This window comes from Danio rerio, chromosome 4 (assembly GCF_049306965.1).
Source record: "Danio rerio strain Tuebingen ecotype United States chromosome 4, GRCz12tu, whole genome shotgun sequence".
NCBI lineage: Eukaryota > Metazoa > Chordata > Actinopteri > Cypriniformes > Danionidae > Danio > Danio rerio.
The window spans coordinates 49,403,152-49,424,556 of NC_133179.1; the positions used below are offsets into that span (position 1 = coordinate 49,403,152).

The window sequence follows — 21,405 nt, forward strand, 5'->3', positions numbered from 1 at the left end:
CGCCCGGCAACTCATACTTACCTTGCAGGGGAGATACCATGATCAAGAAGGTGGTTCACCCAGGGCGAGGCTTGGCCATTGCACTCCGGCCACGCTGACCCCTGCGAATTCCCCAAATGTGGGAATCTCGACTGCATAATTTCTGGTAGTGGGGGACTGCGTTCGCGCTCTCCCCTGAGCACAGTGGTTCAAGACAGAGTTCAGGCGGTAGCGTCGGACCCGGCTGGAGCGTCGCTTCCCTCTCTTCCTCGCCCTTGGGCCAGCCTCTTTTGCTCCCGTTGAGCTGCGCGCGCCTGTGGAAGGCCTGCCCAACCGTCGCTAGAAGAGTCTGTTCAGACGCCGAAAACTACTCGAAAGGTCCCCCCTCAAAGCGGTTTGACCAGGTGAAGGAACACGCAAAGAGAGCCCCCGGTGGCTTTTGTCCGCCAAGCGAGTGTGCCCTGTGGAACGTCAGGATTCTATTTGCCGGCCTGCCGCTGTTACTGACGGAACGAATGCAGACCGTGTGAAAGGTCATCATTTTATCTGCCGTTAAGTAAGCGAACGCTTCTGCTCGGATCAGAGGTAACTCTGTTTCAAGAACTGCAATCTTTTGCAGACGTCTGTGGCGTTTTGGGCAGAGGGACGGTTCTAAACCAATCTGAACCAGAGGCAATTTCGCAGCCAGCCGTCGGTGGTTTCCCGTCTCAGGAATGTAAGGTGCCCGCAGCGGGAGGTTGTTCCGTTAGCGCTTCCGCTTTCGTCAGTGAAGTTCTTCTGCGGAACGTTTGTAGATCCCGTCGTGTTCTTCAAGCTATGTCGTTTGAGCACTGTGCTGATAGGCTGACGTAAGAAAACAGGACACGAAATATACAAGGCGAGAGTGCAAAGCACGGAGCTCTAGGCAAAGGCGGTCCGAACCGCAGCAAAGCCGGAGGTCGACATGTCCAAATAGACCAAATCAGAAACTAAGCAGAGAAAAACGGCATCTGTAGAGAAAGAAAACAGATGGAGGAAAAGAAAGAAAGAACAGGAGGATCCCCTCCCCCCATAGAGGGTCTGTTATCCCCAGATCGAGTGCGTCCAGTGGAATCCATGTGTTGGCAGCCCCAACTGATGACAAAACACGAAGCAAGCATCTGGAGGAAGCTCAAACCCTTCATGCGTTGCCACAGTTACTAGCGAGTGGTTTGCAAGCACAGGCACGTCTGCTGCAAGTACAGCGCCGTCAGGAGACAGGGGTTGCTGGCCCATTCCCCACGCTCGGTGGCTGGGCATCACCGCCCTGGAGTACGGCCGATAGAAAACGGCGGCTGCCATTTGCGCCGCCCGGCAACTCATACTTACCTTGCAGGGGAGATACCATGATCAAGAAGCTGGTTCACCCAGGGCGAGGCTTGGCCATTGCACTCCGGCCACGCTGACCCCTGCGAATTCCCCAAATGTGGGAATCTCGACTGCATAATTTCTGGTAGTGGGGGACTGCGTTCGCGCTCTCCCCTGAGCACAGTGGTTCAAGACAGAGTTCAGGCGGTAGCGTCGGACCCGGCTGGAGCGTCGCTTCCCTCTCTTCCTCGCCCTTGGGCCAGCCTCTTTTGCTCCCGTTGAGCTGCGCGCGCCTGTGGAAGGCCTGCCCAACCGTCGCTAGAAGAGTCTGTTCAGACGCCGAAAACTACTCGAAAGGTCCCCCCTCAAAGCGGTTTGACCAGGTGAAGGAACACGCAAAGAGAGCCCCCGGTGGCTTTTGTCCGCCAAGCGAGTGTGCCCTGTGGAACGTCAGGATTCTATTTGCCGGCCTGCCGCTGTTACTGACGGAACGAATGCAGACCGTGTGAAAGGTCATCATTTTATCTGCCGTTAAGTAAGCGAACGCTTCTGCTCGGATCAGAGGTAACTCTGTTTCAAGAACTGCAATCTTTTGCAGACGTCTGTGGCGTTTTGGGCAGAGGGACGGTTCTAAACCAATCTGAACCAGAGGCAATTTCGCAGCCAGCCGTCGGTGGTTTCCCGTCTCAGGAATGTAAGGTGCCCGCAGCGGGAGGTTGTTCCGTTAGCGCTTCCGCTTTCGTCAGTGAAGTTCTTCTGCGGAACGTTTGTAGATCCCGTCGTGTTCTTCAAGCTATGTCGTTTGAGCACTGTGCTGATAGGCTGACGTAAGAAAACAGGACACGAAATATACAAGGCGAGAGTGCAAAGCACGGAGCTCTAGGCAAAGGCGGTCCGAACCGCAGCAAAGCCGGAGGTCGACATGTCCAAATAGACCAAATCAGAAACTAAGCAGAGAAAAACGGCATCTGTAGAGAAAGAAAACAGATGGAGGAAAAGAAAGAAAGAACAGGAGGATCCCCTCCCCCCATAGAGGGTCTGTTATCCCCAGATCGAGTGCGTCCAGTGGAATCCATGTGTTGGCAGCCCCAAGTGATGACAAAACACGAAGCAAGCATCTGGAGGAAGCTCAAACCCTTCATGCGTTGCCACAGTTACTAGCGAGTGGTTTGCAAGCACAGGCACGTCTGCTGCGAGTACAGCGCCGTCAGGAGACAGGGGTTGCTGGCCCATTCCCCACGCTCGGTGGCTGGGCATCACCGCCCTGGAGTACGGCCGATAGAAAACGGCGGCTGCCATTTGCGCCGCCCGGCAACTCATACTTACCTTGCAGGGGAGATACCATGATCAAGAAGGTGGTTCACCCAGGGCGAGGCTTGGCCATTGCACTCCGGCCACGCTGACCCCTGCGAATTCCCCAAATGTGGGAATCTCGACTGCATAATTTCTGGTAGTGGGGGACTGCGTTCGCGCTCTCCCCTGAGCACAGTGGTTCAAGACAGAGTTCAGGCGGTAGCGTCGGACCCGGCTGGAGCGTCGCTTCCCTCTCTTCCTCGCCCTTGGGCCAGCCTCTTTTGCTCCCGTTGAGCTGCGCGCGCCTGTGGAAGGCCTGCCCAACCGTCGCTAGAAGAGTCTGTTCAGACGCCGAAAACTACTCGAAAGGTCCCCCCTCAAAGCGGTTTGACCAGGTGAAGGAACACGCAAAGAGAGCCCCCGGTGGCTTTTGTCCGCCAAGCGAGTGTGCCCTGTGGAACGTCAGGATTCTATTTGCCGGCCTGCCGCTGTTACTGACGGAACGAATGCAGACCGTGTGAAAGGTCATCATTTTATCTGCCGTTAAGTAAGCGAACGCTTCTGCTCGGATCAGAGGTAACTCTGTTTCAAGAACTGCAATCTTTTGCAGACGTCTGTGGCGTTTTGGGCAGAGGGACGGTTCTAAACCAATCTGAACCAGAGGCAATTTCGCAGCCAGCCGTCGGTGGTTTCCCGTCTCAGGAATGTAAGGTGCCCGCAGCGGGAGGTTGTTCCGTTAGCGCTTCCGCTTTCGTCAGTGAAGTTCTTCTGCGGAACGTTTGTAGATCCCGTCGTGTTCTTCAAGCTATGTCGTTTGAGCACTGTGCTGATAGGCTGACGTAAGAAAACAGGACACGAAATATACAAGGCGAGAGTGCAAAGCACGGAGCTCTAGGCAAAGGCGGTCCGAACCGCAGCAAAGCCGGAGGTCGACATGTCCAAATAGACCAAATCAGAAACTAAGCAGAGAAAAACGGCATCTGTAGAGAAAGAAAACAGATGGAGGAAAAGAAAGAAAGAACAGGAGAATCCCCTCCCCCCATAGAGGGTCTGTTATCCCCAGATCGAGTGCGTCCAGTGGAATCCATGTGTTGGCAGCCCCAACTGATGACAAAACACGAAGCAAGCATCTGGAGGAAGCTCAAACCCTTCATGCGTTGCCACAGTTACTAGCGAGTGGTTTGCAAGCACAGGCACGTCTGCTGCAAGTACAGCGCCGTCAGGAGACAGGGGTTGCTGGCCCATTCCCCACGCTCGGTGGCTGGGCATCACCGCCCTGGAGTACGGCCGATAGAAAACGGCGGCTGCCATTTGCGCCGCCCGGCAACTCATACTTACCTGGCAGGGGAGATACCATGATCAAGAAGGTGGTTCACCCAGGGCGAGGCTTGGCCATTGCACTCCGGCCACGCTGACCCCTGCGAATTCCCCAAATGTGGGAATCTCGACTGCATAATTTCTGGTAGTGGGGGACTGCGTTCGCGCTCTCCCCTGAGCACAGTGGTTCAAGACAGAGTTCAGGCGGTAGCGTCGGACCCGGCTGGAGCGTCGCTTCCCTCTCTTCCTCGCCCTTGGGCCAGCCTCTTTTGCTCCCGTTGAGCTGCGCGCGCCTGTGGAAGGCCTGCCCAACCGTCGCTAGAAGAGTCTGTTCAGACGCCGAAAACTACTCGAAAGGTCCCCCCTCAAAGCGGTTTGACCAGGTGAAGGAACACGCAAAGAGAGCCCCCGGTGGCTTTTGTCCGCCAAGCGAGTGTGCCCTGTGGAACGTCAGGATTCTATTTGCCGGCCTGCCGCTGTTACTGACGGAACGAATGCAGACCGTGTGAAAGGTCATCATTTTATCTGCCGTTAAGTAAGCGAACGCTTCTGCTCGGATCAGAGGTAACTCTGTTTCAAGAACTGCAATCTTTTGCAGACGTCTGTGGCGTTTTGGGCAGAGGGACGGTTCTAAACCAATCTGAACCAGAGGCAATTTCGCAGCCAGCCGTCGGTGGTTTCCCGTCTCAGGAATGTAAGGTGCCCGCAGCGGGAGGTTGTTCCGTTAGCGCTTCCGCTTTCGTCAGTGAAGTTCTTCTGCGGAACGTTTGTAGATCCCGTCGTGTTCTTCAAGCTATGTCGTTTGAGCACTGTGCTGATAGGCTGACGTAAGAAAACAGGACACGAAATATACAAGGCGAGAGTGCAAAGCACGGAGCTCTAGGCAAAGGCGGTCCGAACCGCAGCAAAGCCGGAGGTCGACATGTCCAAATAGACCAAATCAGAAACTAAGCAGAGAAAAACGGCATCTGTAGAGAAAGAAAACAGATGGAGGAAAAGAAAGAAAGAACAGGAGGATCCCCTCCCCCCATAGAGGGTCTGTTATCCCCAGATCGAGTGCGTCCAGTGGAATCCATGTGTTGGCAGCCCCAAGTGATGACAAAACACGAAGCAAGCATCTGGAGGAAGCTCAAACCCTTCATGCGTTGCCACAGTTACTAGCGAGTGGTTTGCAAGCACAGGCACGTCTGCTGCGAGTACAGCGCCGTCAGGAGACAGGGGTTGCTGGCCCATTCCCCACGCTCGGTGGCTGGGCATCACCGCCCTGGAGTACGGCCGATAGAAAACGGCGGCTGCCATTTGCGCCGCCCGGCAACTCATACTTACCTGGCAGGGGAGATACCATGATCAAGAAGGTGGTTCACCCAGGGCGAGGCTTGGCCATTGCACTCCGGCCACGCTGGCCCCTGCGAATTCCCCAAATGTGGGAATCTCGACTGCATAATTTCTGGTAGTGGGGGACTGCGTTCGCGCTCTCCCCTGAGCACAGTGGTTCAAGACAGAGTTCAGGCGGTAGCGTCGGACCCGGCTGGAGCGTCGCTTCCCTCTCTTCCTCGCCCTTGGGCCAGCCTCTTTTGCTCCCGTTGAGCTGCGCGCGCCTGTGGAAGGCCTGCCCAACCGTCGCTAGAAGAGTCTGTTCAGACGCCGAAAACTACTCGAAAGGTCCCCCCTCAAAGCGGTTTGACCAGGTGAAGGAACACGCAAAGAGAGCCCCCGGTGGCTTTTGTCCGCCAAGCGAGTGTGCCCTGTGGAACGTCAGGATTCTATTTGCCGGCCTGCCGCTGTTACTGACGGAACGAATGCAGACCGTGTGAAAGGTCATCATTTTATCTGCCGTTAAGTAAGCGAACGCTTCTGCTCGGATCAGAGGTAACTCTGTTTCAAGAACTGCAATCTTTTGCAGACGTCTGTGGCGTTTTGGGCAGAGGGACGGTTCTAAACCAATCTGAACCAGAGGCAATTTCGCAGCCAGCGGTCGGTGGTTTCCCGTCTCAGGAATGTAAGGTGCCCGCAGCGGGAGGTTGTTCCGTTAGCGCTTCCGCTTTCGTCAGTGAAGTTCTTCTGCGGAACGTTTGTAGATCCCGTCGTGTTCTTCAAGCTATGTCGTTTGAGCACTGTGCTGATAGGCTGACGTAAGAAAACAGGACACGAAATATACAAGGCGAGAGTGCAAAGCACGGAGCTCTAGGCAAAGGCGGTCCGAACCGCAGCAAAGCCGGAGGTCGACATGTCCAAATAGACCAAATCAGAAACTAAGCAGAGAAAAACGGCATCTGTAGAGAAAGAAAACAGATGGAGGAAAAGAAAGAAAGAACAGGAGGATCCCCTCCCCCCATAGAGGGTCTGTTATCCCCAGATCGAGTGCGTCCAGTGGAATCCATGTGTTGGCAGCCCCAAGTGATGACAAAACACGAAGCAAGCATCTGGAGGAAGCTCAAACCCTTCATGCGTTGCCACAGTTACTAGCGAGTGGTTTGCAAGCACAGGCACGTCTGCTGCAAGTACAGCGCCGTCAGGAGACAGGGGTTGCTGGCCCATTCCCCACGCTCGGTGGCTGGGCATCACCGCCCTGGAGTACGGCCGATAGAAAACGGCGGCTGCCATTTGCGCCGCCCGGCAACTCATACTTACCTTGCAGGGGAGATACCATGATCAAGAAGGTGGTTCACCCAGGGCGAGGCTTGGCCATTGCACTCCGGCCACGCTGACCCCTGCGAATTCCCCAAATGTGGGAATCTCGACTGCATAATTTCTGGTAGTGGGGGACTGCGTTCGCGCTCTCCCCTGAGCACAGTGGTTCAAGACAGAGTTCAGGCGGTAGCGTCGGACCCGGCTGGAGCGTCGCTTCCCTCTCTTCCTCGCCCTTGGGCCAGCCTCTTTTGCTCCCGTTGAGCTGCGCGCGCCTGTGGAAGGCCTGCCCAACCGTCGCTAGAAGAGTCTGTTCAGACGCCGAAAACTACTCGAAAGGTCCCCCCTCAAAGCGGTTTGACCAGGTGAAGGAACACGCAAAGAGAGCCCCCGGTGGCTTTTGTCCGCCAAGCGAGTGTGCCCTGTGGAACGTCAGGATTCTATTTGCCGGCCTGCCGCTGTTACTGACGGAACGAATGCAGACCGTGTGAAAGGTCATCATTTTATCTGCCGTTAAGTAAGCGAACGCTTCTGCTCGGATCAGAGGTAACTCTGTTTCAAGAACTGCAATCTTTTGCAGACGTCTGTGGCGTTTTGGGCAGAGGGACGGTTCTAAACCAATCTGAACCAGAGGCAATTTCGCAGCCAGCGGTCGGTGGTTTCCCGTCTCAGGAATGTAAGGTGCCCGCAGCGGGAGGTTGTTCCGTTAGCGCTTCCGCTTTCGTCAGTGAAGTTCTTCTGCGGAACGTTTGTAGATCCCGTCGTGTTCTTCAAGCTATGTCGTTTGAGCACTGTGCTGATAGGCTGACGTAAGAAAACAGGACACGAAATATACAAGGCGAGAGTGCAAAGCACGGAGCTCTAGGCAAAGGCGGTCCGAACCGCAGCAAAGCCGGAGGTCGACATGTCCAAATAGACCAAATCAGAAACTAAGCAGAGAAAAACGGCATCTGTAGAGAAAGAAAACAGATGGAGGAAAAGAAAGAAAGAACAGGAGGATCCCCTCCCCCCATAGAGGGTCTGTTATCCCCAGATCGAGTGCGTCCAGTGGAATCCATGTGTTGGCAGCCCCAAGTGATGACAAAACACGAAGCAAGCATCTGGAGGAAGCTCAAACCCTTCATGCGTTGCCACAGTTACTAGCGAGTGGTTTGCAAGCACAGGCACGTCTGCTGCAAGTACAGCGCCGTCAGGAGACAGGGGTTGCTGGCCCATTCCCCACGCTCGGTGGCTGGGCATCACCGCCCTGGAGTACGGCCGATAGAAAACGGCGGCTGCCATTTGCGCCGCCCGGCAACTCATACTTACCTTGCAGGGGAGATACCATGATCAAGAAGGTGGTTCACCCAGGGCGAGGCTTGGCCATTGCACTCCGGCCACGCTGACCCCTGCGAATTCCCCAAATGTGGGAATCTCGACTGCATAATTTCTGGTAGTGGGGGACTGCGTTCGCGCTCTCCCCTGAGCACAGTGGTTCAAGACAGAGTTCAGGCGGTAGCGTCGGACCCGGCTGGAGCGTCGCTTCCCTCTCTTCCTCGCCCTTGGGCCAGCCTCTTTTGCTCCCGTTGAGCTGCGCGCGCCTGTGGAAGGCCTGCCCAACCGTCGCTAGAAGAGTCTGTTCAGACGCCGAAAACTACTCGAAAGGTCCCCCCTCAAAGCGGTTTGACCAGGTGAAGGAACACGCAAAGAGAGCCCCCGGTGGCTTTTGTCCGCCAAGCGAGTGTGCCCTGTGGAACGTCAGGATTCTATTTGCCGGCCTGCCGCTGTTACTGACGGAACGAATGCAGACCGTGTGAAAGGTCATCATTTTATCTGCCGTTAAGTAAGCGAACGCTTCTGCTCGGATCAGAGGTAACTCTGTTTCAAGAACTGCAATCTTTTGCAGACGTCTGTGGCGTTTTGGGCAGAGGGACGGTTCTAAACCAATCTGAACCAGAGGCAATTTCGCAGCCAGCCGTCGGTGGTTTCCCGTCTCAGGAATGTAAGGTGCCCGCAGCGGGAGGTTGTTCCGTTAGCGCTTCCGCTTTCGTCAGTGAAGTTCTTCTGCGGAACGTTTGTAGATCCCGTCGTGTTCTTCAAGCTATGTCGTTTGAGCACTGTGCTGATAGGCTGACGTAAGAAAACAGGACACGAAATATACAAGGCGAGAGTGCAAAGCACGGAGCTCTAGGCAAAGGCGGTCCGAACCGCAGCAAAGCCGGAGGTCGACATGTCCAAATAGACCAAATCAGAAACTAAGCAGAGAAAAACGGCATCTGTAGAGAAAGAAAACAGATGGAGGAAAAGAAAGAAAGAACAGGAGGATCCCCTCCCCCCATAGAGGGTCTGTTATCCCCAGATCGAGTGCGTCCAGTGGAATCCATGTGTTGGCAGCCCCAAGTGATGACAAAACACGAAGCAAGCATCTGGAGGAAGCTCAAACCCTTCATGCGTTGCCACAGTTACTAGCGAGTGGTTTGCAAGCACAGGCACGTCTGCTGCAAGTACAGCGCCGTCAGGAGACAGGGGTTGCTGGCCCATTCCCCACGCTCGGTGGCTGGGCATCACCGCCCTGGAGTACGGCCGATAGAAAACGGCGGCTGCCATTTGCGCCGCCCGGCAACTCATACTTACCTTGCAGGGGAGATACCATGATCAAGAAGCTGGTTCACCCAGGGCGAGGCTTGGCCATTGCACTCCGGCCACGCTGACCCCTGCGAATTCCCCAAATGTGGGAATCTCGACTGCATAATTTCTGGTAGTGGGGGACTGCGTTCGCGCTCTCCCCTGAGCACAGTGGTTCAAGACAGAGTTCAGGCGGTAGCGTCGGACCCGGCTGGAGCGTCGCTTCCCTCTCTTCCTCGCCCTTGGGCCAGCCTCTTTTGCTCCCGTTGAGCTGCGCGCGCCTGTGGAAGGCCTGCCCAACCGTCGCTAGAAGAGTCTGTTCAGACGCCGAAAACTACTCGAAAGGTCCCCCCTCAAAGCGGTTTGACCAGGTGAAGGAACACGCAAAGAGAGCCCCCGGTGGCTTTTGTCCGCCAAGCGAGTGTGCCCTGTGGAACGTCAGGATTCTATTTGCCGGCCTGCCGCTGTTACTGACGGAACGAATGCAGACCGTGTGAAAGGTCATCATTTTATCTGCCGTTAAGTAAGCGAACGCTTCTGCTCGGATCAGAGGTAACTCTGTTTCAAGAACTGCAATCTTTTGCAGACGTCTGTGGCGTTTTGGGCAGAGGGACGGTTCTAAACCAATCTGAACCAGAGGCAATTTCGCAGCCAGCCGTCGGTGGTTTCCCGTCTCAGGAATGTAAGGTGCCCGCAGCGGGAGGTTGTTCCGTTAGCGCTTCCGCTTTCGTCAGTGAAGTTCTTCTGCGGAACGTTTGTAGATCCCGTCGTGTTCTTCAAGCTATGTCGTTTGAGCACTGTGCTGATAGGCTGACGTAAGAAAACAGGACACGAAATATACAAGGCGAGAGTGCAAAGCACGGAGCTCTAGGCAAAGGCGGTCCGAACCGCAGCAAAGCCGGAGGTCGACATGTCCAAATAGACCAAATCAGAAACTAAGCAGAGAAAAACGGCATCTGTAGAGAAAGAAAACAGATGGAGGAAAAGAAAGAAAGAACAGGAGGATCCCCTCCCCCCATAGAGGGTCTGTTATCCCCAGATCGAGTGCGTCCAGTGGAATCCATGTGTTGGCAGCCCCAAGTGATGACAAAACCCGAAGCAAGCATCTGGAGGAAGCTCAAACCCTTCATGCGTTGCCACAGTTACTAGCGAGTGGTTTGCAAGCACAGGCACGTCTGCTGCAAGTACAGCGCCGTCAGGAGACAGGGGTTGCTGGCCCATTCCCCACGCTCGGTGGCTGGGCATCACCGCCCTGGAGTACGGCCGATAGAAAACGGCGGCTGCCATTTGCGCCGCCCGGCAACTCATACTTACCTTGCAGGGGAGATACCATGATCAAGAAGGTGGTTCACCCAGGGCGAGGCTTGGCCATTGCACTCCGGCCACGCTGACCCCTGCGAATTCCCCAAATGTGGGAATCTCGACTGCATAATTTCTGGTAGTGGGGGACTGCGTTCGCGCTCTCCCCTGAGCACAGTGGTTCAAGACAGAGTTCAGGCGGTAGCGTCGGACCCGGCTGGAGCGTCGCTTCCCTCTCTTCCTCGCCCTTGGGCCAGCCTCTTTTGCTCCCGTTGAGCTGCGCGCGCCTGTGGAAGGCCTGCCCAACCGTCGCTAGAAGAGTCTGTTCAGACGCCGAAAACTACTCGAAAGGTCCCCCCTCAAAGCGGTTTGACCAGGTGAAGGAACACGCAAAGAGAGCCCCCGGTGGCTTTTGTCCGCCAAGCGAGTGTGCCCTGTGGAACGTCAGGATTCTATTTGCCGGCCTGCCGCTGTTACTGACGGAACGAATGCAGACCGTGTGAAAGGTCATCATTTTATCTGCCGTTAAGTAAGCGAACGCTTCTGCTCGGATCAGAGGTAACTCTGTTTCAAGAACTGCAATCTTTTGCAGACGTCTGTGGCGTTTTGGGCAGAGGGACGGTTCTAAACCAATCTGAACCAGAGGCAATTTCGCAGCCAGCCGTCGGTGGTTTCCCGTCTCAGGAATGTAAGGTGCCCGCAGCGGGAGGTTGTTCCGTTAGCGCTTCCGCTTTCGTCAGTGAAGTTCTTCTGCGGAACGTTTGTAGATCCCGTCGTGTTCTTCAAGCTATGTCGTTTGAGCACTGTGCTGATAGGCTGACGTAAGAAAACAGGACACGAAATATACAAGGCGAGAGTGCAAAGCACGGAGCTCTAGGCAAAGGCGGTCCGAACCGCAGCAAAGCCGGAGGTCGACATGTCCAAATAGACCAAATCAGAAACTAAGCAGAGAAAAACGGCATCTGTAGAGAAAGAAAACAGATGGAGGAAAAGAAAGAAAGAACAGGAGGATCCCCTCCCCCCATAGAGGGTCTGTTATCCCCAGATCGAGTGCGTCCAGTGGAATCCATGTGTTGGCAGCCCCAACTGATGACAAAACACGAAGCAAGCATCTGGAGGAAGCTCAAACCCTTCATGCGTTGCCACAGTTACTAGCGAGTGGTTTGCAAGCACAGGCACGTCTGCTGCAAGTACAGCGCCGTCAGGAGACAGGGGTTGCTGGCCCATTCCCCACGCTCGGTGGCTGGGCATCACCGCCCTGGAGTACGGCCGATAGAAAACGGCGGCTGCCATTTGCGCCGCCCGGCAACTCATACTTACCTTGCAGGGGAGATACCATGATCAAGAAGCTGGTTCACCCAGGGCGAGGCTTGGCCATTGCACTCCGGCCACGCTGACCCCTGCGAATTCCCCAAATGTGGGAATCTCGACTGCATAATTTCTGGTAGTGGGGGACTGCGTTCGCGCTCTCCCCTGAGCACAGTGGTTCAAGACAGAGTTCAGGCGGTAGCGTCGGACCCGGCTGGAGCGTCGCTTCCCTCTCTTCCTCGCCCTTGGGCCAGCCTCTTTTGCTCCCGTTGAGCTGCGCGCGCCTGTGGAAGGCCTGCCCAACCGTCGCTAGAAGAGTCTGTTCAGACGCCGAAAACTACTCGAAAGGTCCCCCCTCAAAGCGGTTTGACCAGGTGAAGGAACACGCAAAGAGAGCCCCCGGTGGCTTTTGTCCGCCAAGCGAGTGTGCCCTGTGGAACGTCAGGATTCTATTTGCCGGCCTGCCGCTGTTACTGACGGAACGAATGCAGACCGTGTGAAAGGTCATCATTTTATCTGCCGTTAAGTAAGCGAACGCTTCTGCTCGGATCAGAGGTAACTCTGTTTCAAGAACTGCAATCTTTTGCAGACGTCTGTGGCGTTTTGGGCAGAGGGACGGTTCTAAACCAATCTGAACCAGAGGCAATTTCGCAGCCAGCCGTCGGTGGTTTCCCGTCTCAGGAATGTAAGGTGCCCGCAGCGGGAGGTTGTTCCGTTAGCGCTTCCGCTTTCGTCAGTGAAGTTCTTCTGCGGAACGTTTGTAGATCCCGTCGTGTTCTTCAAGCTATGTCGTTTGAGCACTGTGCTGATAGGCTGACGTAAGAAAACAGGACACGAAATATACAAGGCGAGAGTGCAAAGCACGGAGCTCTAGGCAAAGGCGGTCCGAACCGCAGCAAAGCCGGAGGTCGACATGTCCAAATAGACCAAATCAGAAACTAAGCAGAGAAAAACGGCATCTGTAGAGAAAGAAAACAGATGGAGGAAAAGAAAGAAAGAACAGGAGGATCCCCTCCCCCCATAGAGGGTCTGTTATCCCCAGATCGAGTGCGTCCAGTGGAATCCATGTGTTGGCAGCCCCAAGTGATGACAAAACACGAAGCAAGCATCTGGAGGAAGCTCAAACCCTTCATGCGTTGCCACAGTTACTAGCGAGTGGTTTGCAAGCACAGGCACGTCTGCTGCGAGTACAGCGCCGTCAGGAGACAGGGGTTGCTGGCCCATTCCCCACGCTCGGTGGCTGGGCATCACCGCCCTGGAGTACGGCCGATAGAAAACGGCGGCTGCCATTTGCGCCGCCCGGCAACTCATACTTACCTTGCAGGGGAGATACCATGATCAAGAAGGTGGTTCACCCAGGGCGAGGCTTGGCCATTGCACTCCGGCCACGCTGACCCCTGCGAATTCCCCAAATGTGGGAATCTCGACTGCATAATTTCTGGTAGTGGGGGACTGCGTTCGCGCTCTCCCCTGAGCACAGTGGTTCAAGACAGAGTTCAGGCGGTAGCGTCGGACCCGGCTGGAGCGTCGCTTCCCTCTCTTCCTCGCCCTTGGGCCAGCCTCTTTTGCTCCCGTTGAGCTGCGCGCGCCTGTGGAAGGCCTGCCCAACCGTCGCTAGAAGAGTCTGTTCAGACGCCGAAAACTACTCGAAAGGTCCCCCCTCAAAGCGGTTTGACCAGGTGAAGGAACACGCAAAGAGAGCCCCCGGTGGCTTTTGTCCGCCAAGCGAGTGTGCCCTGTGGAACGTCAGGATTCTATTTGCCGGCCTGCCGCTGTTACTGACGGAACGAATGCAGACCGTGTGAAAGGTCATCATTTTATCTGCCGTTAAGTAAGCGAACGCTTCTGCTCGGATCAGAGGTAACTCTGTTTCAAGAACTGCAATCTTTTGCAGACGTCTGTGGCGTTTTGGGCAGAGGGACGGTTCTAAACCAATCTGAACCAGAGGCAATTTCGCAGCCAGCCGTCGGTGGTTTCCCGTCTCAGGAATGTAAGGTGCCCGCAGCGGGAGGTTGTTCCGTTAGCGCTTCCGCTTTCGTCAGTGAAGTTCTTCTGCGGAACGTTTGTAGATCCCGTCGTGTTCTTCAAGCTATGTCGTTTGAGCACTGTGCTGATAGGCTGACGTAAGAAAACAGGACACGAAATATACAAGGCGAGAGTGCAAAGCACGGAGCTCTAGGCAAAGGCGGTCCGAACCGCAGCAAAGCCGGAGGTCGACATGTCCAAATAGACCAAATCAGAAACTAAGCAGAGAAAAACGGCATCTGTAGAGAAAGAAAACAGATGGAGGAAAAGAAAGAAAGAACAGGAGAATCCCCTCCCCCCATAGAGGGTCTGTTATCCCCAGATCGAGTGCGTCCAGTGGAATCCATGTGTTGGCAGCCCCAACTGATGACAAAACACGAAGCAAGCATCTGGAGGAAGCTCAAACCCTTCATGCGTTGCCACAGTTACTAGCGAGTGGTTTGCAAGCACAGGCACGTCTGCTGCAAGTACAGCGCCGTCAGGAGACAGGGGTTGCTGGCCCATTCCCCACGCTCGGTGGCTGGGCATCACCGCCCTGGAGTACGGCCGATAGAAAACGGCGGCTGCCATTTGCGCCGCCCGGCAACTCATACTTACCTGGCAGGGGAGATACCATGATCAAGAAGGTGGTTCACCCAGGGCGAGGCTTGGCCATTGCACTCCGGCCACGCTGACCCCTGCGAATTCCCCAAATGTGGGAATCTCGACTGCATAATTTCTGGTAGTGGGGGACTGCGTTCGCGCTCTCCCCTGAGCACAGTGGTTCAAGACAGAGTTCAGGCGGTAGCGTCGGACCCGGCTGGAGCGTCGCTTCCCTCTCTTCCTCGCCCTTGGGCCAGCCTCTTTTGCTCCCGTTGAGCTGCGCGCGCCTGTGGAAGGCCTGCCCAACCGTCGCTAGAAGAGTCTGTTCAGACGCCGAAAACTACTCGAAAGGTCCCCCCTCAAAGCGGTTTGACCAGGTGAAGGAACACGCAAAGAGAGCCCCCGGTGGCTTTTGTCCGCCAAGCGAGTGTGCCCTGTGGAACGTCAGGATTCTATTTGCCGGCCTGCCGCTGTTACTGACGGAACGAATGCAGACCGTGTGAAAGGTCATCATTTTATCTGCCGTTAAGTAAGCGAACGCTTCTGCTCGGATCAGAGGTAACTCTGTTTCAAGAACTGCAATCTTTTGCAGACGTCTGTGGCGTTTTGGGCAGAGGGACGGTTCTAAACCAATCTGAACCAGAGGCAATTTCGCAGCCAGCCGTCGGTGGTTTCCCGTCTCAGGAATGTAAGGTGCCCGCAGCGGGAGGTTGTTCCGTTAGCGCTTCCGCTTTCGTCAGTGAAGTTCTTCTGCGGAACGTTTGTAGATCCCGTCGTGTTCTTCAAGCTATGTCGTTTGAGCACTGTGCTGATAGGCTGACGTAAGAAAACAGGACACGAAATATACAAGGCGAGAGTGCAAAGCACGGAGCTCTAGGCAAAGGCGGTCCGAACCGCAGCAAAGCCGGAGGTCGACATGTCCAAATAGACCAAATCAGAAACTAAGCAGAGAAAAACGGCATCTGTAGAGAAAGAAAACAGATGGAGGAAAAGAAAGAAAGAACAGGAGGATCCCCTCCCCCCATAGAGGGTCTGTTATCCCCAGATCGAGTGCGTCCAGTGGAATCCATGTGTTGGCAGCCCCAAGTGATGACAAAACACGAAGCAAGCATCTGGAGGAAGCTCAAACCCTTCATGCGTTGCCACAGTTACTAGCGAGTGGTTTGCAAGCACAGGCACGTCTGCTGCGAGTACAGCGCCGTCAGGAGACAGGGGTTGCTGGCCCATTCCCCACGCTCGGTGGCTGGGCATCACCGCCCTGGAGTACGGCCGATAGAAAACGGCGGCTGCCATTTGCGCCGCCCGGCAACTCATACTTACCTGGCAGGGGAGATACCATGATCAAGAAGGTGGTTCACCCAGGGCGAGGCTTGGCCATTGCACTCCGGCCACGCTGGCCCCTGCGAATTCCCCAAATGTGGGAATCTCGACTGCATAATTTCTGGTAGTGGGGGACTGCGTTCGCGCTCTCCCCTGAGCACAGTGGTTCAAGACAGAGTTCAGGCGGTAGCGTCGGACCCGGCTGGAGCGTCGCTTCCCTCTCTTCCTCGCCCTTGGGCCAGCCTCTTTTGCTCCCGTTGAGCTGCGCGCGCCTGTGGAAGGCCTGCCCAACCGTCGCTAGAAGAGTCTGTTCAGACGCCGAAAACTACTCGAAAGGTCCCCCCTCAAAGCGGTTTGACCAGGTGAAGGAACACGCAAAGAGAGCCCCCGGTGGCTTTTGTCCGCCAAGCGAGTGTGCCCTGTGGAACGTCAGGATTCTATTTGCCGGCCTGCCGCTGTTACTGACGGAACGAATGCAGACCGTGTGAAAGGTCATCATTTTATCTGCCGTTAAGTAAGCGAACGCTTCTGCTCGGATCAGAGGTAACTCTGTTTCAAGAACTGCAATCTTTTGCAGACGTCTGTGGCGTTTTGGGCAGAGGGACGGTTCTAAACCAATCTGAACCAGAGGCAATTTCGCAGCCAGCSGTCGGTGGTTTCCCGTCTCAGGAATGTAAGGTGCCCKCAGCGGGAGGTTGTTCCGTTAGCGCTTCCGCTTTCGTCAGTGAAGTTCTTCTGCGGAACGTTTGTAGATCCCGTCGTGTTCTTCAAGCTATGTCGTTTGAGCACTGTGCTGATAGGCTGACGTAAGAAAACAGGACACGAAATATACAAGGCGAGAGTGCAAAGCACGGAGCTCTAGGCAAAGGCGGTCCGAACCGCAGCAAAGCCGGAGGTCGACATGTCCAAATAGACCAAATCAGAAACTAAGCAGAGAAAAACGGCATCTGTAGAGAAAGAAAACAGATGGAGGAAAAGAAAGAAAGAACAGGAGGATCCCCTCCCCCCATAGAGGGTCTGTTATCCCCAGATCGAGTGCGTCCAGTGGAATCCATGTGTTGGCAGCCCCAASTGATGACAAAACACGAAGCAAGCATCTGGAGGAAGCTCAAACCCTTCATGCGTTGCCACAGTTACTAGCGAGTGGTTTGCAAGCACAGGCACGTCTGCTGCAAGTACAGCGCCGTCAGGAGACAGGGGTTGCTGGCCCATTCCCCACGCTCGGTGGCTGGGCATCACCGCCCTGGAGTACGGCCGATAGAAAACGGCGGCTGCCATTTGCGCCGCCCGGCAACTCATACTTACCTKGCAGGGGAGATACCATGATCAAGAAGGTGGTTCACCCAGGGCGAGGCTTGGCCATTGCACTCCGGCCACGCTGACCCCTGCGAATTCCCCAAATGTGGGAATCTCGACTGCATAATTTCTGGTAGTGGGGGACTGCGTTCGCGCTCTCCCCTGAGCACAGTGGTTCAAGACAGAGTTCAGGCGGTAGCGTCGGACCCGGCTGGAGCGTCGCTTCCCTCTCTTCCTCGCCCTTGGGCCAGCCTCTTTTGCTCCCGTTGAGCTGCGCGCGCCTGTGGAAGGCCTGCCCAACCGTCGCTAGAAGAGTCTGTTCAGACGCCGAAAACTACTCGAAAGGTCCCCCCTCAAAGCGGTTTGACCAGGTGAAGGAACACGCAAAGAGAGCCCCCGGTGGCTTTTGTCCGCCAAGCGAGTGTGCCCTGTGGAACGTCAGGATTCTATTTGCCGGCCTGCCGCTGTTACTGACGGAACGAATGCAGACCGTGTGAAAGGTCATCATTTTATCTGCCGTTAAGTAAGCGAACGCTTCTGCTCGGATCAGAGGTAACTCTGTTTCAAGAACTGCAATCTTTTGCAGACGTCTGTGGCGTTTTGGGCAGAGGGACGGTTCTAAACCAATCTGAACCAGAGGCAATTTCGCAGCCAGCCGTCGGTGGTTTCCCGTCTCAGGAATGTAAGGTGCCCGCAGCGGGAGGTTGTTCCGTTAGCGCTTCCGCTTTCGTCAGTGAAGTTCTTCTGCGGAACGTTTGTAGATCCCGTCGTGTTCTTCAAGCTATGTCGTTTGAGCACTGTGCTGATAGGCTGACGTAAGAAAACAGGACACGAAATATACAAGGCGAGAGTGCAAAGCACGGAGCTCTAGGCAAAGGCGGTCCGAACCGCAGCAAAGCCGGAGGTCGACATGTCCAAATAGACCAAATCAGAAACTAAGCAGAGAAAAACGGCATCTGTAGAGAAAGAAAACAGATGGAGGAAAAGAAAGAAAGAACAGGAGGATCCCCTCCCCCCATAGAGGGTCTGTTATCCCCAGATCGAGTGCGTCCAGTGGAATCCATGTGTTGGCAGCCCCAAGTGATGACAAAACACGAAGCAAGCATCTGGAGGAAGCTCAAACCCTTCATGCGTTGCCACAGTTACTAGCGAGTGGTTTGCAAGCACAGGCACGTCTGCTGCRAGTACAGCGCCGTCAGGAGACAGGGGTTGCTGGCCCATTCCCCACGCTCGGTGGCTGGGCATCACCGCCCTGGAGTACGGCCGATAGAAAACGGCGGCTGCCATTTGCGCCGCCCGGCAACTCATACTTACCTGGCAGGGGAGATACCATGATCAAGAAGGTGGTTCACCCAGGGCGAGGCTTGGCCATTGCACTCCGGCCACGCTGRCCCCTGCGAATTCCCCAAATGTGGGAATCTCGACTGCATAATTTCTGGTAGTGGGGGACTGCGTTCGCGCTCTCCCCTGAGCACAGTGGTTCAAGACAGAGTTCAGGCGGTAGCGTCGGACCCGGCTGGAGCGTCGCTTCCCTCTCTTCCTCGCCCTTGGGCCAGCCTCTTTTGCTCCCGTTGAGCTGCGCGCGCCTGTGGAAGGCCTGCCCAACCGTCGCTRGAAGAGTCTGTTCAGACGCCGAAAACTACTCGAAAGGTCCCCCCTCAAAGCGGTTTGACCAGGTGAAGGAACACGCAAAGAGAGCCCCCGGTGGCTTTTGTCCGCCAAGCGAGTGTGCCCTGTGGAACGTCAGGATTCTATTTGCCGGCCTGCCGCTGTTACTGACGGAACGAATGCAGACCGTGTGAAAGGTCATCATTTTATCTGCCGTTAAGTAAGCGAACGCTTCTGCTCGGATCAGAGGTAACTCTGTTTCAAGAACTGCAATCTTTTGCAGACGTCTGTGGCGTTTTGGGCAGAGGGACGGTTCTAAACCAATCTGAACCAGAGGCAATTTCGCAGCCAGCCGTCGGTGGTTTCCCGTCTCAGGAATGTAAGGTGCCCKCAGCGGGAGGTTGTTCCGTTAGCGCTTCCGCTTTCGTCAGTGAAGTTCTTCTGCGGAACGTTTGTAGATCCCGTCGTGTTCTTCAAGCTATGTCGTTTGAGCACTGTGCTGATAGGCTGACGTAAGAAAACAGGACACGAAATATACAAGGCGAGAGTGCAAAGCACGGAGCTCTAGGCAAAGGCGGTCCGAACCGCAGCAAAGCCGGAGGTCGACATGTCCAAATAGACCAAATCAGAAACTAAGCAGAGAAAAACGGCATCTGTAGAGAAAGAAAACAGATGGAGGAAAAGAAAGAAAGAACAGGAGGATCCCCTCCCCCCATAGAGGGTCTGTTATCCCCAGATCGAGTGCGTCCAGTGGAATCCATGTGTTGGCAGCCCCAASTGATGACAAAACACGAAGCAAGCATCTGGAGGAAGCTCAAACCCTTCATGCGTTGCCACAGTTACTAGCGAGTGGTTTGCAAGCACAGGCACGTCTGCTGCRAGTACAGCGCCGTCAGGAGACAGGGGTTGCTGGCCCATTCCCCACGCTCGGTGGCTGGGCATCACCGCCCTGGAGTACGGCCGATAGAAAACGGCGGCTGCCATTTGCGCCGCCCGGCAACTCATACTTACCTGGCAGGGGAGATACCATGATCAAGAAGGTGGTTCACCCAGGGCGAGGCTTGGCCATTGCACTCCGGCCACGCTGRCCCCTGCGAATTCCCCAAATGTGGGAATCTCGACTGCATAATTTCTGGTAGTGGGGGACTGCGTTCGCGCTCTCCCCTGAGCACAGTGGTTCAAGACAGAGTTCAGGCGGTAGCGTCGGACCCGGCTGGAGCGTCGCTTCCCTCTCTTCCTCGCCCTTGGGCCAGCCTCTTTTGCTCCCGTTGAGCTGCGCGCGCCTGTGGAAGGCCTGCCCAACCGTCGCTAGAAGAGTCTGTTCAGACGCCGAAAACTACTCGAAAGGTCCCCCCTCAAAGCGGTTTGACCAGGTGAAGGAACACGCAAAGAGAGCCCCCGGTGGCTTTTGTCCGCCAAGCGAGTGTGCCCTGTGGAACGTCAGGATTCTATTTGCCGGCCTGCCGCTGTTACTGACGGAACGAATGCAGACCGTGTGAAAGGTCATCATTTTATCTGCCGTTAAGTAAGCGAACGCTTCTGCTCGGATCAGAGGTAACTCTGTTTCAAGAACTGCAATCTTTTGCAGACGTCTGTGGCGTTTTGGGCAGAGGGACGGTTCTAAACCAATCTGAACCAGAGGCAATTTCGCAGCCAGCCGTCGGTGGTTTCCCGTCTCAGGAATGTAAGGTGCCCKCAGCGGGAGGTTGTTCCGTTAGCGCTTCCGCTTTCGTCAGTGAAGTTCTTCTGCGGAACGTTTGTAGATCCCGTCGTGTTCTTCAAGCTATGTCGTTTGAGCACTGTGCTGATAGGCTGACGTAAGAAAACAGGACACGAAATATACAAGGCGAGAGTGCAAAGCACGGAGCTCTAGGCAAAGGCGGTCCGAACCGCAGCAAAGCCGGAGGTCGACATGTCCAAATAGACCAAATCAGAAACTAAGCAGAGAAAAACGGCATCTGTAGAGAAAGAAAACAGATGGAGGAAAAGAAAGAAAGAACAGGAGGATCCCCTCCCCCCATAGAGGGTCTGTTATCCCCAGATCGAGTGCGTCCAGTGGAATCCATGTGTTGGCAGCCCCAACTGATGACAAAACACGAAGCAAGCATCTGGAGGAAGCTCAAACCCTTCATGCGTTGCCACAGTTACTAGCGAGTGGTTTGCAAGCACAGGCACGTCTGCTGCRAGTACAGCGCCGTCAGGAGACAGGGGTTGCTGGCCCATTCCCCACGCTCGGTGGCTGGGCATCACCGCCCTGGAGTACGGCCGATAGAAAACGGCGGCTGCCATTTGCGCCGCCCGGCAACTCATACTTACCTGGCAGGGGAGATACCATGATCAAGAAGGTGGTTCACCCAGGGCGAGGCTTGGCCATTGCACTCCGGCCACGCTGACCCCTGCGAATTCCCCAAATGTGGGAATCTCGACTGCATAATTTCTGGTAGTGGGGGACTGCGTTCGCGCTCTCCCCTGAGCACAGTGGTTCAAGACAGAGTTCAGGCGGTAGCGTCGGACCCGGCTGGAGCGTCGCTTCCCTCTCTTCCTCGCCCTTGGGCCAGCCTCTTTTGCTCCCGTTGAGCTGCGCGCGCCTGTGGAAGGCCTGCCCAACCGTCGCTAGAAGAGTCTGTTCAGACGCCGAAAACTACTCGAAAGGTCCCCCCTCAAAGCGGTTTGACCAGGTGAAGGAACACGCAAAGAGAGCCCCCGGTGGCTTTTGTCCGCCAAGCGAGTGTGCCCTGTGGAACGTCAGGATTCTATTTGCCGGCCTGCCGCTGTTACTGACGGAACGAATGCAGACCGTGTGAAAGGTCATCATTTTAT

The 21,405-nt window shown here is 55.4% G+C and overlaps 17 non-coding genes across 17 annotated transcripts; all 17 read left to right on the plus strand.

The window, feature by feature from the left end:
• Positions 1-13: 13 nt before the first annotated feature.
• LOC141384102 (U1 spliceosomal RNA) lies at positions 14-177 on the plus strand. Its single transcript, XR_012405158.1, has one exon. It is a non-coding gene; the product is annotated as a U1 spliceosomal RNA (small nuclear RNA).
• Positions 178-1,318: 1,141 nt separating this feature from the next.
• LOC141384151 (U1 spliceosomal RNA) lies at positions 1,319-1,482 on the plus strand. The gene has a single exon (XR_012405207.1). It is a non-coding gene; the product is annotated as a U1 spliceosomal RNA (small nuclear RNA).
• Positions 1,483-2,623: 1,141 nt separating this feature from the next.
• Positions 2,624-2,787, plus strand: LOC141384103 (U1 spliceosomal RNA). Its single transcript, XR_012405159.1, has one exon. It is a non-coding gene; the product is annotated as a U1 spliceosomal RNA (small nuclear RNA).
• Positions 2,788-3,928: 1,141 nt separating this feature from the next.
• On the plus strand, positions 3,929-4,092 carry LOC137494371 (U1 spliceosomal RNA). The gene has a single exon (XR_011014331.2). It is a non-coding gene; the product is annotated as a U1 spliceosomal RNA (small nuclear RNA).
• A 1,141-nt stretch (positions 4,093-5,233) lies between these two features.
• On the plus strand, positions 5,234-5,397 carry LOC141384074 (U1 spliceosomal RNA). Its single transcript, XR_012405127.1, has one exon. It is a non-coding gene; the product is annotated as a U1 spliceosomal RNA (small nuclear RNA).
• Positions 5,398-6,538: 1,141 nt separating this feature from the next.
• Positions 6,539-6,702, plus strand: LOC141384104 (U1 spliceosomal RNA). The gene has a single exon (XR_012405160.1). It is a non-coding gene; the product is annotated as a U1 spliceosomal RNA (small nuclear RNA).
• A 1,141-nt stretch (positions 6,703-7,843) lies between these two features.
• LOC141384105 (U1 spliceosomal RNA) lies at positions 7,844-8,007 on the plus strand. Its single transcript, XR_012405161.1, has one exon. It is a non-coding gene; the product is annotated as a U1 spliceosomal RNA (small nuclear RNA).
• A 1,141-nt stretch (positions 8,008-9,148) lies between these two features.
• On the plus strand, positions 9,149-9,312 carry LOC141384152 (U1 spliceosomal RNA). Its single transcript, XR_012405208.1, has one exon. It is a non-coding gene; the product is annotated as a U1 spliceosomal RNA (small nuclear RNA).
• A 1,141-nt stretch (positions 9,313-10,453) lies between these two features.
• On the plus strand, positions 10,454-10,617 carry LOC141384106 (U1 spliceosomal RNA). Its single transcript, XR_012405162.1, has one exon. It is a non-coding gene; the product is annotated as a U1 spliceosomal RNA (small nuclear RNA).
• Positions 10,618-11,758: 1,141 nt separating this feature from the next.
• Positions 11,759-11,922, plus strand: LOC141384153 (U1 spliceosomal RNA). The gene has a single exon (XR_012405209.1). It is a non-coding gene; the product is annotated as a U1 spliceosomal RNA (small nuclear RNA).
• A 1,141-nt stretch (positions 11,923-13,063) lies between these two features.
• LOC141384107 (U1 spliceosomal RNA) lies at positions 13,064-13,227 on the plus strand. The gene has a single exon (XR_012405163.1). It is a non-coding gene; the product is annotated as a U1 spliceosomal RNA (small nuclear RNA).
• A 1,141-nt stretch (positions 13,228-14,368) lies between these two features.
• On the plus strand, positions 14,369-14,532 carry LOC141384021 (U1 spliceosomal RNA). Its single transcript, XR_012405068.1, has one exon. It is a non-coding gene; the product is annotated as a U1 spliceosomal RNA (small nuclear RNA).
• Positions 14,533-15,673: 1,141 nt separating this feature from the next.
• Positions 15,674-15,837, plus strand: LOC141384075 (U1 spliceosomal RNA). The gene has a single exon (XR_012405128.1). It is a non-coding gene; the product is annotated as a U1 spliceosomal RNA (small nuclear RNA).
• Positions 15,838-16,978: 1,141 nt separating this feature from the next.
• LOC141384091 (U1 spliceosomal RNA) lies at positions 16,979-17,142 on the plus strand. The gene has a single exon (XR_012405147.1). It is a non-coding gene; the product is annotated as a U1 spliceosomal RNA (small nuclear RNA).
• Positions 17,143-18,283: 1,141 nt separating this feature from the next.
• On the plus strand, positions 18,284-18,447 carry LOC141384067 (U1 spliceosomal RNA). The gene has a single exon (XR_012405119.1). It is a non-coding gene; the product is annotated as a U1 spliceosomal RNA (small nuclear RNA).
• Positions 18,448-19,588: 1,141 nt separating this feature from the next.
• LOC141384068 (U1 spliceosomal RNA) lies at positions 19,589-19,752 on the plus strand. The gene has a single exon (XR_012405120.1). It is a non-coding gene; the product is annotated as a U1 spliceosomal RNA (small nuclear RNA).
• A 1,141-nt stretch (positions 19,753-20,893) lies between these two features.
• On the plus strand, positions 20,894-21,057 carry LOC137494219 (U1 spliceosomal RNA). The gene has a single exon (XR_011014179.1). It is a non-coding gene; the product is annotated as a U1 spliceosomal RNA (small nuclear RNA).
• Positions 21,058-21,405: the final 348 nt, after the last annotated feature.